This window comes from Daucus carota, chromosome 4 (assembly GCF_001625215.2).
Source record: "Daucus carota subsp. sativus chromosome 4, DH1 v3.0, whole genome shotgun sequence".
In the NCBI taxonomy this organism is placed as follows: Eukaryota; Viridiplantae; Streptophyta; class Magnoliopsida; order Apiales; family Apiaceae; genus Daucus; species Daucus carota.
This window is the reverse complement of record NC_030384.2, coordinates 40,372,274-40,384,806: the sequence shown is the minus strand read 5'-3', so window position 1 is coordinate 40,384,806 and position 12,533 is coordinate 40,372,274.

The window sequence follows — 12,533 nt, the reverse complement described above, 5'->3', positions numbered from 1 at the left end:
CCATTTCCCTTGTTTGCGTTTAATTATCTTGCGAGTTGTTGTGTTTCGATTTCGTTTCTGAATTGCCGAGTCAAGTTTGAGTTTGGATTGTGTCTTTTGTAGTCTGGGTTTCGCTGATTTCTTTGATATGTTGTTTTGAGTTCTAAACCGAGTCACCAACGAGTTTGAGTCCTGCTGTGCTTTGCCCTGAGTCGCTAGGTTGTTCTTTTCATTTACATATGTTTTTTGTGGTGTCTGTGTTTACAATCTGAGTCATGGTCTGTTTGTTGGGCTTGAGTAGTTTTTAGTTGCAGCTTTGTGTGTTATGAAACCGAGTTTCGTTTTTCTTTTCGAGTCAGAGTAGCTAACTGAGTTTGAGTAGCCGATTTTCTTTCCGATTGTCTGATTCGAGTTTGGGTTTGCAGTGCCGAGTCATGGAATCTGTGTAGCTGAGTTTTTATTTTGAGTTCTTAATTTTAATTTTAGTGCAAGTTTGACTTATTATTCCTAGTTTAATCAGTAGTGAGAGTTGTGTGCTTTTAAATGCTCCTGAGCAATAGAAAACGCAATGCAAGTTGAATTTAATTTTTATTTTTGGACAGAGCAAATTGAATTTTATAAAACAGCTACATTAATAATGTCTTCAATCTTCTCCGAATAACTTGCGCTAATTTTGTTGTTGTTAATAATGGATGTATCTTGTGTTTCCAATTATTATTTGAAAAAATTAACAAAAATATAAACCTAATTGCATAATGAAGAAACACAATTTTTTTTGTGATTTTTGTAATGTGCTCTAAAGTTTTTTAGTTGAAGCAAAAGAATAAAAGAAAAGAGAAACGAAAAGAATTGTAAGAACTTCTGGTCCCATTTTTTAAACCCAGGAGTTTGGTGTTAGTGTATCCCAAGGATCACTATTCTCATGAGCTGTGCTATTTTTGTTTGCAATTTAAGAGCAAATGTGATTGCAGAGAAGCTAAAGTAAGCGTATGAGTTGATCCTAACATTAAAACCTACAGCAATCTAATTTTAGACTTCGTACTAATTTTCAAACATTAAGCTTCTCACCAGATTATTATCCAATTACCCACAATGATTTAAGCTCTGTGGTGCTTTATATTCCAAAGAACAACAATCAGCACCTTCAGTTTTGTTTAGTTTTAACAATATACCTAACACTAATTTCAACTTCCATGTGTGGTGCATAAGAATCAGAGTCCACTTATTGCCCAGGAGGACCATCTGGAGCATACTGTGAACACATAAATATTATAATTATCCCACAACTACAGAGTACAAACTAACGTATAACGTATTGCCGAATATGCAAAAGTTATATTTCTCCAGACACTGTAATGAGGTCTATCTTTGTGATATCTTGGGCAATTTTACAGATATACTTAGTTTGAAGTGCGGATCCAAATGCCACAATCTGGGAGGAGGGTCCAAGAGGCACTTCCTGCTTTGGGCAATTGGGACTAACATTTTGCATTGAAGAATACTAAAAACGGAGGGACTGTCCCACCACCGGAGGACGGCTCGCCTCTTGCTTCTCTGTCTATACTATTACTTGCAGTACTCCTCCCTTCCCGTTTCACTTGTTTCTAATTTTTGTTAATCTTATAAAATGGAATTTGCATTGGAGTATTGGACCAGTTTTTTAATTCAGCACCTTTAGCTTACATGGAAGGTACATTGGACTGCAAATTGTGGAAAATAGGCATCGCCGTCGCACATGTTCTATCAGAGTACACACATCACCAATCTGAGCATCTTCTAATTTGCATTGTCTAAAAAAAATATTCCATCTGCATCTCTTAATTCTTTATTATAATGCACACTGCTTGAATCAGTACCATCTGTAATACATATGTTACAGATGCAGAGCACGAACTGCACATAATCTGCAGGGTCCTAAAACGTTTCATAAGCAGTGCATGCGCAGCCAGTGATACATAAAGATGATACTCAAAATTTGTTGAAAGCATGGGACGCAACATGCTAATCATCTTCTTCGTCAGCAACAATGTACTTGTGTTTTTTACTTATTCTTTGCTTTTTAAAGGCCCATGCAAGCAATAATGTGCTTGATGGGGTGCAAACTGCATATATAACTCTCTTATTTAAAGATAGAGGCACCGAGTCATAGTCCTAACACCGATGACATTCATATAGGAAAGTCCACTGATATCCACATTCAGCATTGTAATATAGGAACCAATATGACAATCATATTTACTTTTTGTATGTTAGGAATTATATCTCTTTCATGGAAGTATTCATCTCATCTGCAATTATGAAATCCCAAGGTAGCAACTTTACTTGAGTTAAATTACGAAGCCTATGTTTGTTATGTTTTCATAAAACACTCTCCATGATTCTTATTCTACATGAGTCATGACTCATGTTCAGTCCACTCTGTCTAAATATTAATAAAGGAATCGACAACCCCTCATAATTTGCGGCTCCCTTTCATTTGTAATCAACGTACATGTTCATTTATTAAAACTATCCATTTTTTTTAGACTTTTCAAAACTAACTAACTTAAAAAAACTAATAGTGGGCGGCCCAAGTGGAGAATTCATCCCGGTGCAAACCGCCACATGTACAGGCGGCCCCAACGGGGGAACTATATAATTACTTTCCAGGTAACTTAACTAAGTGCATGTTTGGGATTATGGTCGTCAACCACAACAGCAGTTTTTTATCAAACCGCGGGTGTAAAAATGTTTGATAAAATCTAAACCACCTTTTTCCAACGGTGCTTCTTTGTGTATTCGTGCTTTTCACAAAAGCTGAGTCAGGCATGGAAACCCCCCACACACAATTACTTTTATATAAGTACTAGTTTTTTTGAAAATAAAATTTCCATTAAGCCAACAAACTTTCCGACAAGATTGTCTCCAACATGTAATCTGGAGGAGACTGAAATACAATAAAGCTATTGAGCTCACAAGGGATTCTAGCAAACTTGTGTGCTACCCTGTTACCATGCTTTTTAACAAACCTAAGTGACACCCTGCTATTGTTTCGCAAGAGAGTTCTACATTGAAATATGAGATCTCCCAGCTCCAGAAGATTCTCTTGCCCTTGTTTTATAGCTTGAACACTCATCAGCGAGTCACTTTCAATCACTACATTCCCGGCTGATACCACCTCTTGAGTCTAGATCAAAGCTTCTAAGATACCCGTCATCTCCGCTTCCATCATCGAGACTGAGCCTGCAAACTTCAGAGTTTTGCCAGCTAAAAATTGACCATAATGATTCCTAAGAACCATTCCTGTCGCAAATGAATTCTGCCCCTGAATCATTGCAGCATCTACATTGATTTTATGACAATTAACTTCTGGAGGTTGCCACTTACTGTCCATCCCCTGTCGCGCATCACCTCCCCTGGGACCATTACCTATCTTATTATTTGCCAACTGCCAGTCTACAATTTGCTTATTACTCCAGGCCAGACTTGACGCAGGAGTCAAGTTCTTGTTTTCAAAGATGCTTTTGTTCCTGGCATACCAGACTCCCAGACCACACTCGCAATCTTATTCATAACATCATCTACTTCATTAGCACACTTTTGCAGGAGCCAGTCGGACATATACTCCACATTTTGGATATCAAAATTGAGGCCAACAATCTTCCAGCATTCCTGAGCAAACTTGCAATCGAAGAACAGATGACAGAGATGTTCCACATCTCCAACACACATAGGACAGCTAATAGTGACCGGGACACCTCTAGCACGCAGCCTGTATCTAACAGGTAATGTATTACGACAGAGCCTCCATAAAAAGACCTTAATCTTATGAGGGATTTTGAGCTGCCACAATTTATTCCTCCCCTTTGATTGGGTTACTCCATCATCTTCAGGGTGCTGTTGACACCAATGATAATATTCATATTTCATCGAGTACTTTCCATTACTAGCATGGACCCAGGCAATCCTGTCTCTAGTACTTCCTTGTGGAACACGAATATTTAGAATAGCATCAACATCATCGCTGTTAAAGTAGCGTCTCAATTTCTCTACATCCCAGCTCTTCCTTCCTTCTAGAAAAAAATCATGAACTTTCAGATTCAGAGCCTGCTCGCTCAAATAGTTTCTATCAACGCAGAAGTTCTCCTTCGACCTTAGCCATCTGTCAGATACAATGTTAATAGTTTTGCCGTCACCTAATACCCATCTTAGACCCTTTTTCATCTCCTCTTTAGCCTCCCAAATGCCAGACCAAGTAAAACTGGAGCCACCAGTCCTGCCTGCTTGCAAAAAATGACAGTGAGGGTAGTACTTAGCTTTCAAAACTCGGGAGACCAAAGCCTCTGGTCTATTCACTAGGTTCCAGCATTGCTTTCCCAAGAGAGCTAAATTAAAGCCATGTAACTCTTTGAATCCCAGGCCTCCACTTCTTTTTGACGTGCACATTCTTTCCCACGCTAACCAGTGGATCCCTTTACTATTTGCCGAGTTTGACCGCCACCAAAAAGCATTCATCACTCTCTGAATTTCCTGACATAAAGACTTCGGGAGCAAAAAACACGACATAGTATACGCTGGAATCGACTGGACTACATTCTTCAGCATAACTAACTTACCAGCACGGGATAACAATCTTGAACTCCACCCATTAATTTTCTGAATCGCATTGTCCTTCAAATATCTGAAGACAGTTTTCTTCGATCGACCAATTAAAGATGGCAATCCAAGATATTTACTATCTCCTATATCCTTGAAGACTCCCAAGACCTGCTTAATTTCTTCTTGTTTATCCCTCCTTACATTCGAGCTGAAGAAAATAGCAGACTTCTGATAATTCACTGCTTGACCCGAATACATCTCGTAATCATTTAAAAGCTGCTTAACAAATGAAGCTTCCTGAAAAGAAGCTTTGAAAAAAAGGAAGCTGTCATCAGCAAATAAAAGATGTGTTACCTGTGGGGCTGAAGTACAAATTCTACACCCATTCATCGACCCATCCACTGCTGCTTTTCTCAACGACATTGACAAACCCTCCACACACAAAAGAAATAAATAGGGTGAGAGAGGATCTCCTTGGCGGAGACCACGAGTTGGGATAATAGGCCCTATTAACGTTCCTTGAAATGATATAGAATAAGATACTGTCTTAACACATAACGTCACCCAACGAATCCACTTCTCGGAGAATCCCATAGCAGTCATTCTTTCGTGCAAGTAGTTCCAGCAAACACGGTCATAAGCTTTGCTAATATCCAGCTTCAAAGCCACCTCTCCATCCTGAGCGTTGGATTTGCGCTTCATAAAATGTAATAACTCAAAAGCGAGCAACACATTATCTGTTATATCCGTCCCCGGACAAAAGCCTCCTCAGAAATTACTCCTGGAAGAATACCATGCAGTCTATTCGCTAAAACCTTAGCTAAAACTTTATATAGAACATTCCACCAACGCTATTTTATATATAAGTACCAGTTGATAACCCGTGCCAAGCACATGTTCAAATAAAATTTTAAATTTGTTATTTATTGGAAGAATAATGTATTTTTTTAATTACATTATCATATTTTTATTATAACATTTTAAATTATTGTTTTTAAATGATATTTAAATTATTGTTATTTAATGTAAGAGTTTCCATATATTCAAATTTGATCCTGTTTTTAAATTTATTTTATAACAATACGGGTTTCTGTTCAATGGAGTCCACAAAATAAGAGTATTGATGTCCAAAATTATTTAAAAATAATCTACTCGTTTCAAATTTAATTTTTTTAGTCTACAATATTTGTAAACATCTGACAATTTGCAGTAATATAATCGTTGCAATCAAAAGATAAACAATTATTTTATAAATCACTAAACAATATAAGTTCTAAAATATAACTCATAAGTAGAATAATGATATTAATGATTGTTAATGTTGAAAGATGTTAATGATTAATTGATAATTATATTTAAAACTACTTAAAGATGGTAAATTATATATAAAATTTGAATAATTAAAGATATCATTTGTGACTAAACCAAAATATCATGACTGGTACTTATTGCGGCTTAAATGCGGACTTGATGGAATTTAACTCTAACAGTATGTTTTATTTTAGCAAAATTACTATGTTGTTTGATGATTTTTAAATTGTGAAAATAATATTCAAGATCAACACATATAAGTTCGTTTATAGCGTCTTTAATTTTGAACGATAATTTAAAATTTTAAGTCGCAATTATTTTATTCATTTAATAGGCAAACATTATATATAATTCTAGTTGGAATTTTATAGATCTAACAGTTGTTGTAGTTGTTTGATAAACTAATATTGCAGTTTGACAAAATTAATTAACTTTCCAAAACTAATTCGACTAGCTTATAACCCGTGCAACGCACAGGCGGTTATAATATTTGTTATTTTATTGTATATATTTTAAATTTAACTAATTTTATTTTGAAAATAAAATTATAATAGAATAACATGATTAAATAAAAATTTTATTTAACAGCTGAATAAATTCTTAGTAGTTAAATCTGTCAAATAGCTAATTAAAAATTACGTCGAACATATATATTTTAATGAGGATGTTAAATTTTTTTTATATTATCATTTAAGAAGACTATAAACCCAGATTTATATAAACCAATCAATATTTCGTTATTATTGATTAATAATATCGTATAGAATATATTATAAGTTAAAGAGACACATAAATCCAAATATCGACCCATCATACTGATCTAATTTATAATATTTTAGTCTAATAGGAAAAAAAAATATTATAATATGTTACTCCCTCCTTCCCATTTTAATTGTCCAGTTTGACTTTTGAACGGTCAAATTGACCAAACTTTGACGGAGGTTTACACCCTTAGTATAATTTTAAAAACTAAAAAAATTTATATCATTATAAAGTACATACAATATATTATAAAACGTAATTTTCACTTTTTTAAAATAATAACAATTTTGTTCTACATGCTTGGTCAAAAATTGGTCAATTTGACCATTGAAAGTCAAAACAGGACAATTAAAATGGGAAGGAGGGAGTATAAATTAAAGAGGTCCCGTGGTCGAATATTAACCGGCTCGCCAAACTCAACCGACCGACCAACTGAACTTTTCATATTTCGGCTTTAGTGATATAAAAATAAGTATAGTATAAATTTATAATATTACTTTTAAAGTGAGACTATTAGAGCATTTAGAAATAATGTTAAGTATTTTAATTGAATAATTTCACCGGTTATTTATTAATAATTATATATAATATTATTATAGTTTTATGTATGTCTCGCCCGTGTTAATTGTTAAAGATCTGTCTTTTTAAGTTAGAAAATCTAAAAAAGATAATCTGTTTTATTTAGAAAGGTAATTACTATGTTGTTTAATGTTATTTTAGAAGATTGAGTTATTTTAGTTAGAAAATATAATGAAGATAATTTATACTAATTAAAAAGAATAATTGGTTATATAGATAGACCGTATTTCTGCCCATGTATCGACTAATGTTTTACTTTTAATAATATAGTATAGATATATAATAATATTGTCTTTTTTATACGTATGTTCCATGTGTTATGTTTGGAAAAATCCGTTTTTAGTTAGGAATGTGAAAAAGATAATGTGTTTTAGTTAGAAAGAGTAATTGTCATGTTGTCCAATATTATTTTTAGAAAATTTATTTTTTTCAGTTAGAAAATATAAAAAAAATAATAATTTTAATTAAAAAGGATGCTTGATTATATAGATATCAAATATTTTGACGTGTGTCTAGAATTTCGGTTATTATATATTACAATATGGACAATGACTTGTTTTTTTAAATTTCCATTTGTCAAATCAGTGTTACAAAGCAAACGAGGAGAACAGTCACATGGTAAAGTAGGAACCAAAAAATCCCATGCAAACATAAGATATAACCAAGTTAGTCACCACTGGTCAGGGACGAAGCTACATAGGGGTCAGAAGGGGCCATGGCCCTCCTAGGGTTTCCATAGTATTGTAATTTTTATTATATAATTTTGAAAAAAAAATTATTTTATCTATATATTTATATAAATATAAAAATTTGGCCCCCCTCAAAAAATATTTATACACTTCTAAGAAATATTTAGCATTGTAAAATAAAGTTTTAATTCTTAGTTTTCTAATTTATTGTATTAGACCAGATTTGAAAATAAAAATAAACAAAAATATGGATGTGTGTGTGTATATATATATATATATATATATATATATATATATATAATTTTACTATTTTAAAAAAAATCGTAAAATGTGATATGTGATAAATATAAATGTTAATATGATTCTTCTTTAAAAATAAAAATCTTTGGTGGAGATCTTATCCAAGAAACTTATACCTCACTATACTTCTTCATTTTCGTAGAATAGTTAGTCCTCGTGCATTATCAATATATTATATAATATTAATATTGATCTACTCATCTTCAATTTAAATTTTATCATCCAGGTAATATTTTTACTTATATAAATTATAACTTGTCATCTTCTAAATAAACATAATATTTTTTTTGTAAGTGTAATAAACATTTTTTTTGAAAAGGAGTAAGTATAATAAACATAATATTTAGTTTTTGAGATATTGTCAAAATACAATTTCATTTAATGTGTGTTACTTACTAATTAAAGATAATTGTATAACTTAGAGTTATTATGATGAGTTTCCTGACCATTTTATACTTATATATATTTAAAGAGAAATAGCTAAATATTTTTGTTGACACAATTATAAATTTGATTTTCTGATTTAAAAGAACGCAAAGCTCTACTATAATTTTTTTTTGGGCTTTTTTCATAAATACCCAAGTCAAAAAGAAATTTTGCAAAAATACTGTCATTTTTTAAAACAAATTGCAAAAATACTATTATTCAATTTTTTTTTTTTGCAAAAATACGATTTTGCATATGCAACCAAATCTGCAACTACGAGCAACCATACTTGCAACTACATATGTAACTTTTAAAAAAAAAAACTGTAAAAATTATATTAAATTGCATAATAAGTTGCAATGAGTTGCAAAGACAAAAAAACAAATGCCCCTGCGGGGTCAAAAGCAAAATCAACTAGTATTGCAACCACAAACAACGTCACCAACCAAAACTTTCTAGAGAGATAAAGCATAAAAAGAAACAAAAGCTTATCCTGAGCACCTAAAATCAACACGAGCAGCCACTTTTGGAAGCCTCCACTCCGGCCTTCTTCACTTCTCTTGATTCGTATCCTCCATCTTTCTCATGTATTTATCATTTTTTGGAATCAATTTGATTTACCCAAGATCTGATATCCTAATCAACAATTTATCTTATCAATTGAAGTTTGATGGAACTGATAATGAAAAAAATGAGACAAAGAAAAAGAAGGATAAAAGAGCGAGGAGAAGGAAATAGAGAGAGAGCGAAGAGATGAGAGATGGAAGCGGAAGAGAGAGACAGAGAAGAGAGGCCTGGAGCAAGAGGAGGCGCGTAGGGTTTTGGGTGGGTGAGGGGAGCCGTATAAGTGCAAATAGTTATGTTATTTTTTTTAAAAAAAAGTAAATCTGCAATTTTTAGGTAAAGATTGTATTATTGCAATTAAAATGTTAAAAAGATGTATATTTGATAAATACCCTTTTTTTATTAGTATTTTTGTATTTATTTTATAAAGAATATTTTACGGTGCTGATGAAAAATTTTAATGCGCCGAAGAAATTTTTTTTGGCCCCCCTTAAAGAAGTTTGCTGGCTTCGTCCCTGGTCACCACATACCCCGATTGGTCCAGTAATTAGGAGAACATTTTTCAGACGATTTTTTTCCTCTATATCCTCAAAATCTGATTCACTTGTATAAGAGTAGTCAGCATCTTGTGCTCTGTATATATCACCAAGAGTTTGCTGGTTCCAGAACCTTTTTCATGCCAAAGACGTAACCAGTTGTTCAAAAAATGCACACGTTCGCCATTGCCGCAAATCTGGAGACAAATTATTGCAAAGATTGTACAACTCTAAACATAAGGACAGAGAACAAACAGTGGACTTTAACATACTATGCATAAATTAAAAACAAAAATATATTTCAACAATACTAAAACTAATAACTTGAAAAATGCCAATAATACATAAGAAGAAAATTATATATATATATTCTGGATTGGAGAGATACATAAATTTGTCTTGTACATTTTAAATAATTTATTGTGCTTATAAGGCCAACTTCAACCATATATCTAAATTTGGATCACCAAATGATCCAAATTTAGGGCGGATCCAAATCCTATTACAACACGTGATCCAAATATAGATCCAAATTCATTCATATTTATGATATTCATATACTTTGATTTTAAATATTTTAAAAAAGGATTAACTAATTTCATCATTAATTATAATAATACAATTGAAGACTAGACAAAGGGAAAATTACAAAATAATTCGAAAAAGTTAAAACAACACATAAAAAGAAATCAAAAGTATTAAAATATTACATTGAAATACTAATTCTCAAAATTAGTATATTTTTCCCACAAATGCTCAATTAGTGCATTTCGAAGTTCAAGATGAGCAATATTTATCTTTGATTTTTCTGTAGCGATTGATAAATTTTTGAGAATTAGTATATTTTCCCCACAAAAGCTCAATTAGTGTATTTTGAAGTTCAAGATGAGTAATATTTATCTTTGATTTTTCTGTAGCGATTGATTTGTTGAAATTTTATGTATTCTGAAATTTTAATTTATAATTAATCGTTGTTTTAATTATATTCTAATTTTAATTAATCTATCTTTAATAACATTAACAAAATCATCCAATAATAAAAATAATAATATTTTAATGTTAAAAAGATTTGGATAAGTGAATAGTAGTGATCTAAATTTTGTACCAGTGTCAATTTTTAGTCTACGGTTGGAGTAGTTTGCCCCAAATTTGGATTTGATCCAAATTTGGATCAATTTTTAGTCTACGGTTGTAGTAGTTTGGGGCAGAACTGCCCCAAATTTGGATTTTTGGAGATGAATTAAACAGATACCTCGTACAAAGAAATATTAAAAAAAAAAAATCTCAAGCAAATTCGATTCATCTCCTTTGCAACAAGATAAAAAGTAAGTGGTCAAGTAATTATAGGACTTATAAATAAACCACCACAAAGAGTCATGTACTATACCTCATTGGCCAATTTAGAGCAAGTCCAACAGCTGCCTCAAATGATGTCCTAAGTCATAATTTGAGGCATTTGATTGAAAACATTGCTCCAACAGTGTCCTAGTGATGCCTTAAATCACTAGGACAACTTACTTCAGCCCTATTTTTAGGGCTCACCTACTTGTGCCTCATTTCACTTTTAATAATAAAATATTATCATTCTCTCTCCCCACTACTTTTCCCTCTATTTTTTCATTCAAAATATTAATATTTTAATAATAGGGCTTGTGGATAAGGCTTTTTGTTGGAGTGAATTTATAAAAGTGATGTCCTAAACTACTAGGACATTATATTTTATTATTTATATAGGGCATCCTCTAAGACACTCTTGGACTTGCTCTTAGGCTGGTACTTATTTTTCCATAAGCTGTTCTCAGGCTGATTGACCAAATCATGGCCATAGATCATCCTGCTTACGAACAATGCATAGAAATAAAATCATTGTTTAAAGATATCCCGTGCATAATTTTATTTCAGAGAATGCATAAATCTGCCTTCTTTTCTTAAACAATGATAATCCCAATCATTAATTTACAGGAATAATTAAGTCTTGATTATGTTCAGAGTCCGGAGATATTAGCAAACTGCTCTTTTATGGGCTTATATGTCATGCAGTTGGCAAGGGTATATTTCTGCATGCTGTATATAGTACTCTTCTCTTAACGGATATTAACCCCACTTATTACCTGCAGTATAAATTTAGGAAAATGCTTGGTGCACATAATTGTGTAAAAAAACATGTACATAATGATATGTGGCAGATTTTAATTGGATGACCCCCTGCATTTATATCAACCACCCCAATTAAAATCCACCACATCACATGCCACATCATTATGTACAAATTCTCTGTACACAATTATGTGCACCTAGCACTACTCATAAATTTATGTTTTCCATGCATCACAAGGACAAGACTGCCGGGAATGTTACAACTTTAAAGTTTGGAAGAACATCCACGGGATATACTAACAAACACGGTCACCAAGGGCACTTGGAATGTTGAAAGCAGAATATATTTAAAGGCCTACACTTCCAGAAAATTTATGTAAATGTGCTCATTTTTGTCCAAGAAATATTAACATACTTTAAAGTTGAGTTTTGTCTACAACCATCATCCACTCCGCACGTACTAACTTTGCTCATATTATGATTCTGCAATCCAGAAGTATCGTAAGCCTCCTTCAAGTAAATAATCAGGACAAAAGAGTACGGCAAGCTAAATCAATCAGATACATACCGCTTCTCTCTGCCCTGATTTTTCACAAAATGGCACTTGCTCATCAGTCAATACCGGGTATGGTGCATTAGGAAAACTATCTTGTTTATTAGGAGAATGATGCAAAAGCACCTCATCAACTTGAATAGGACAGGAATCTGAAGA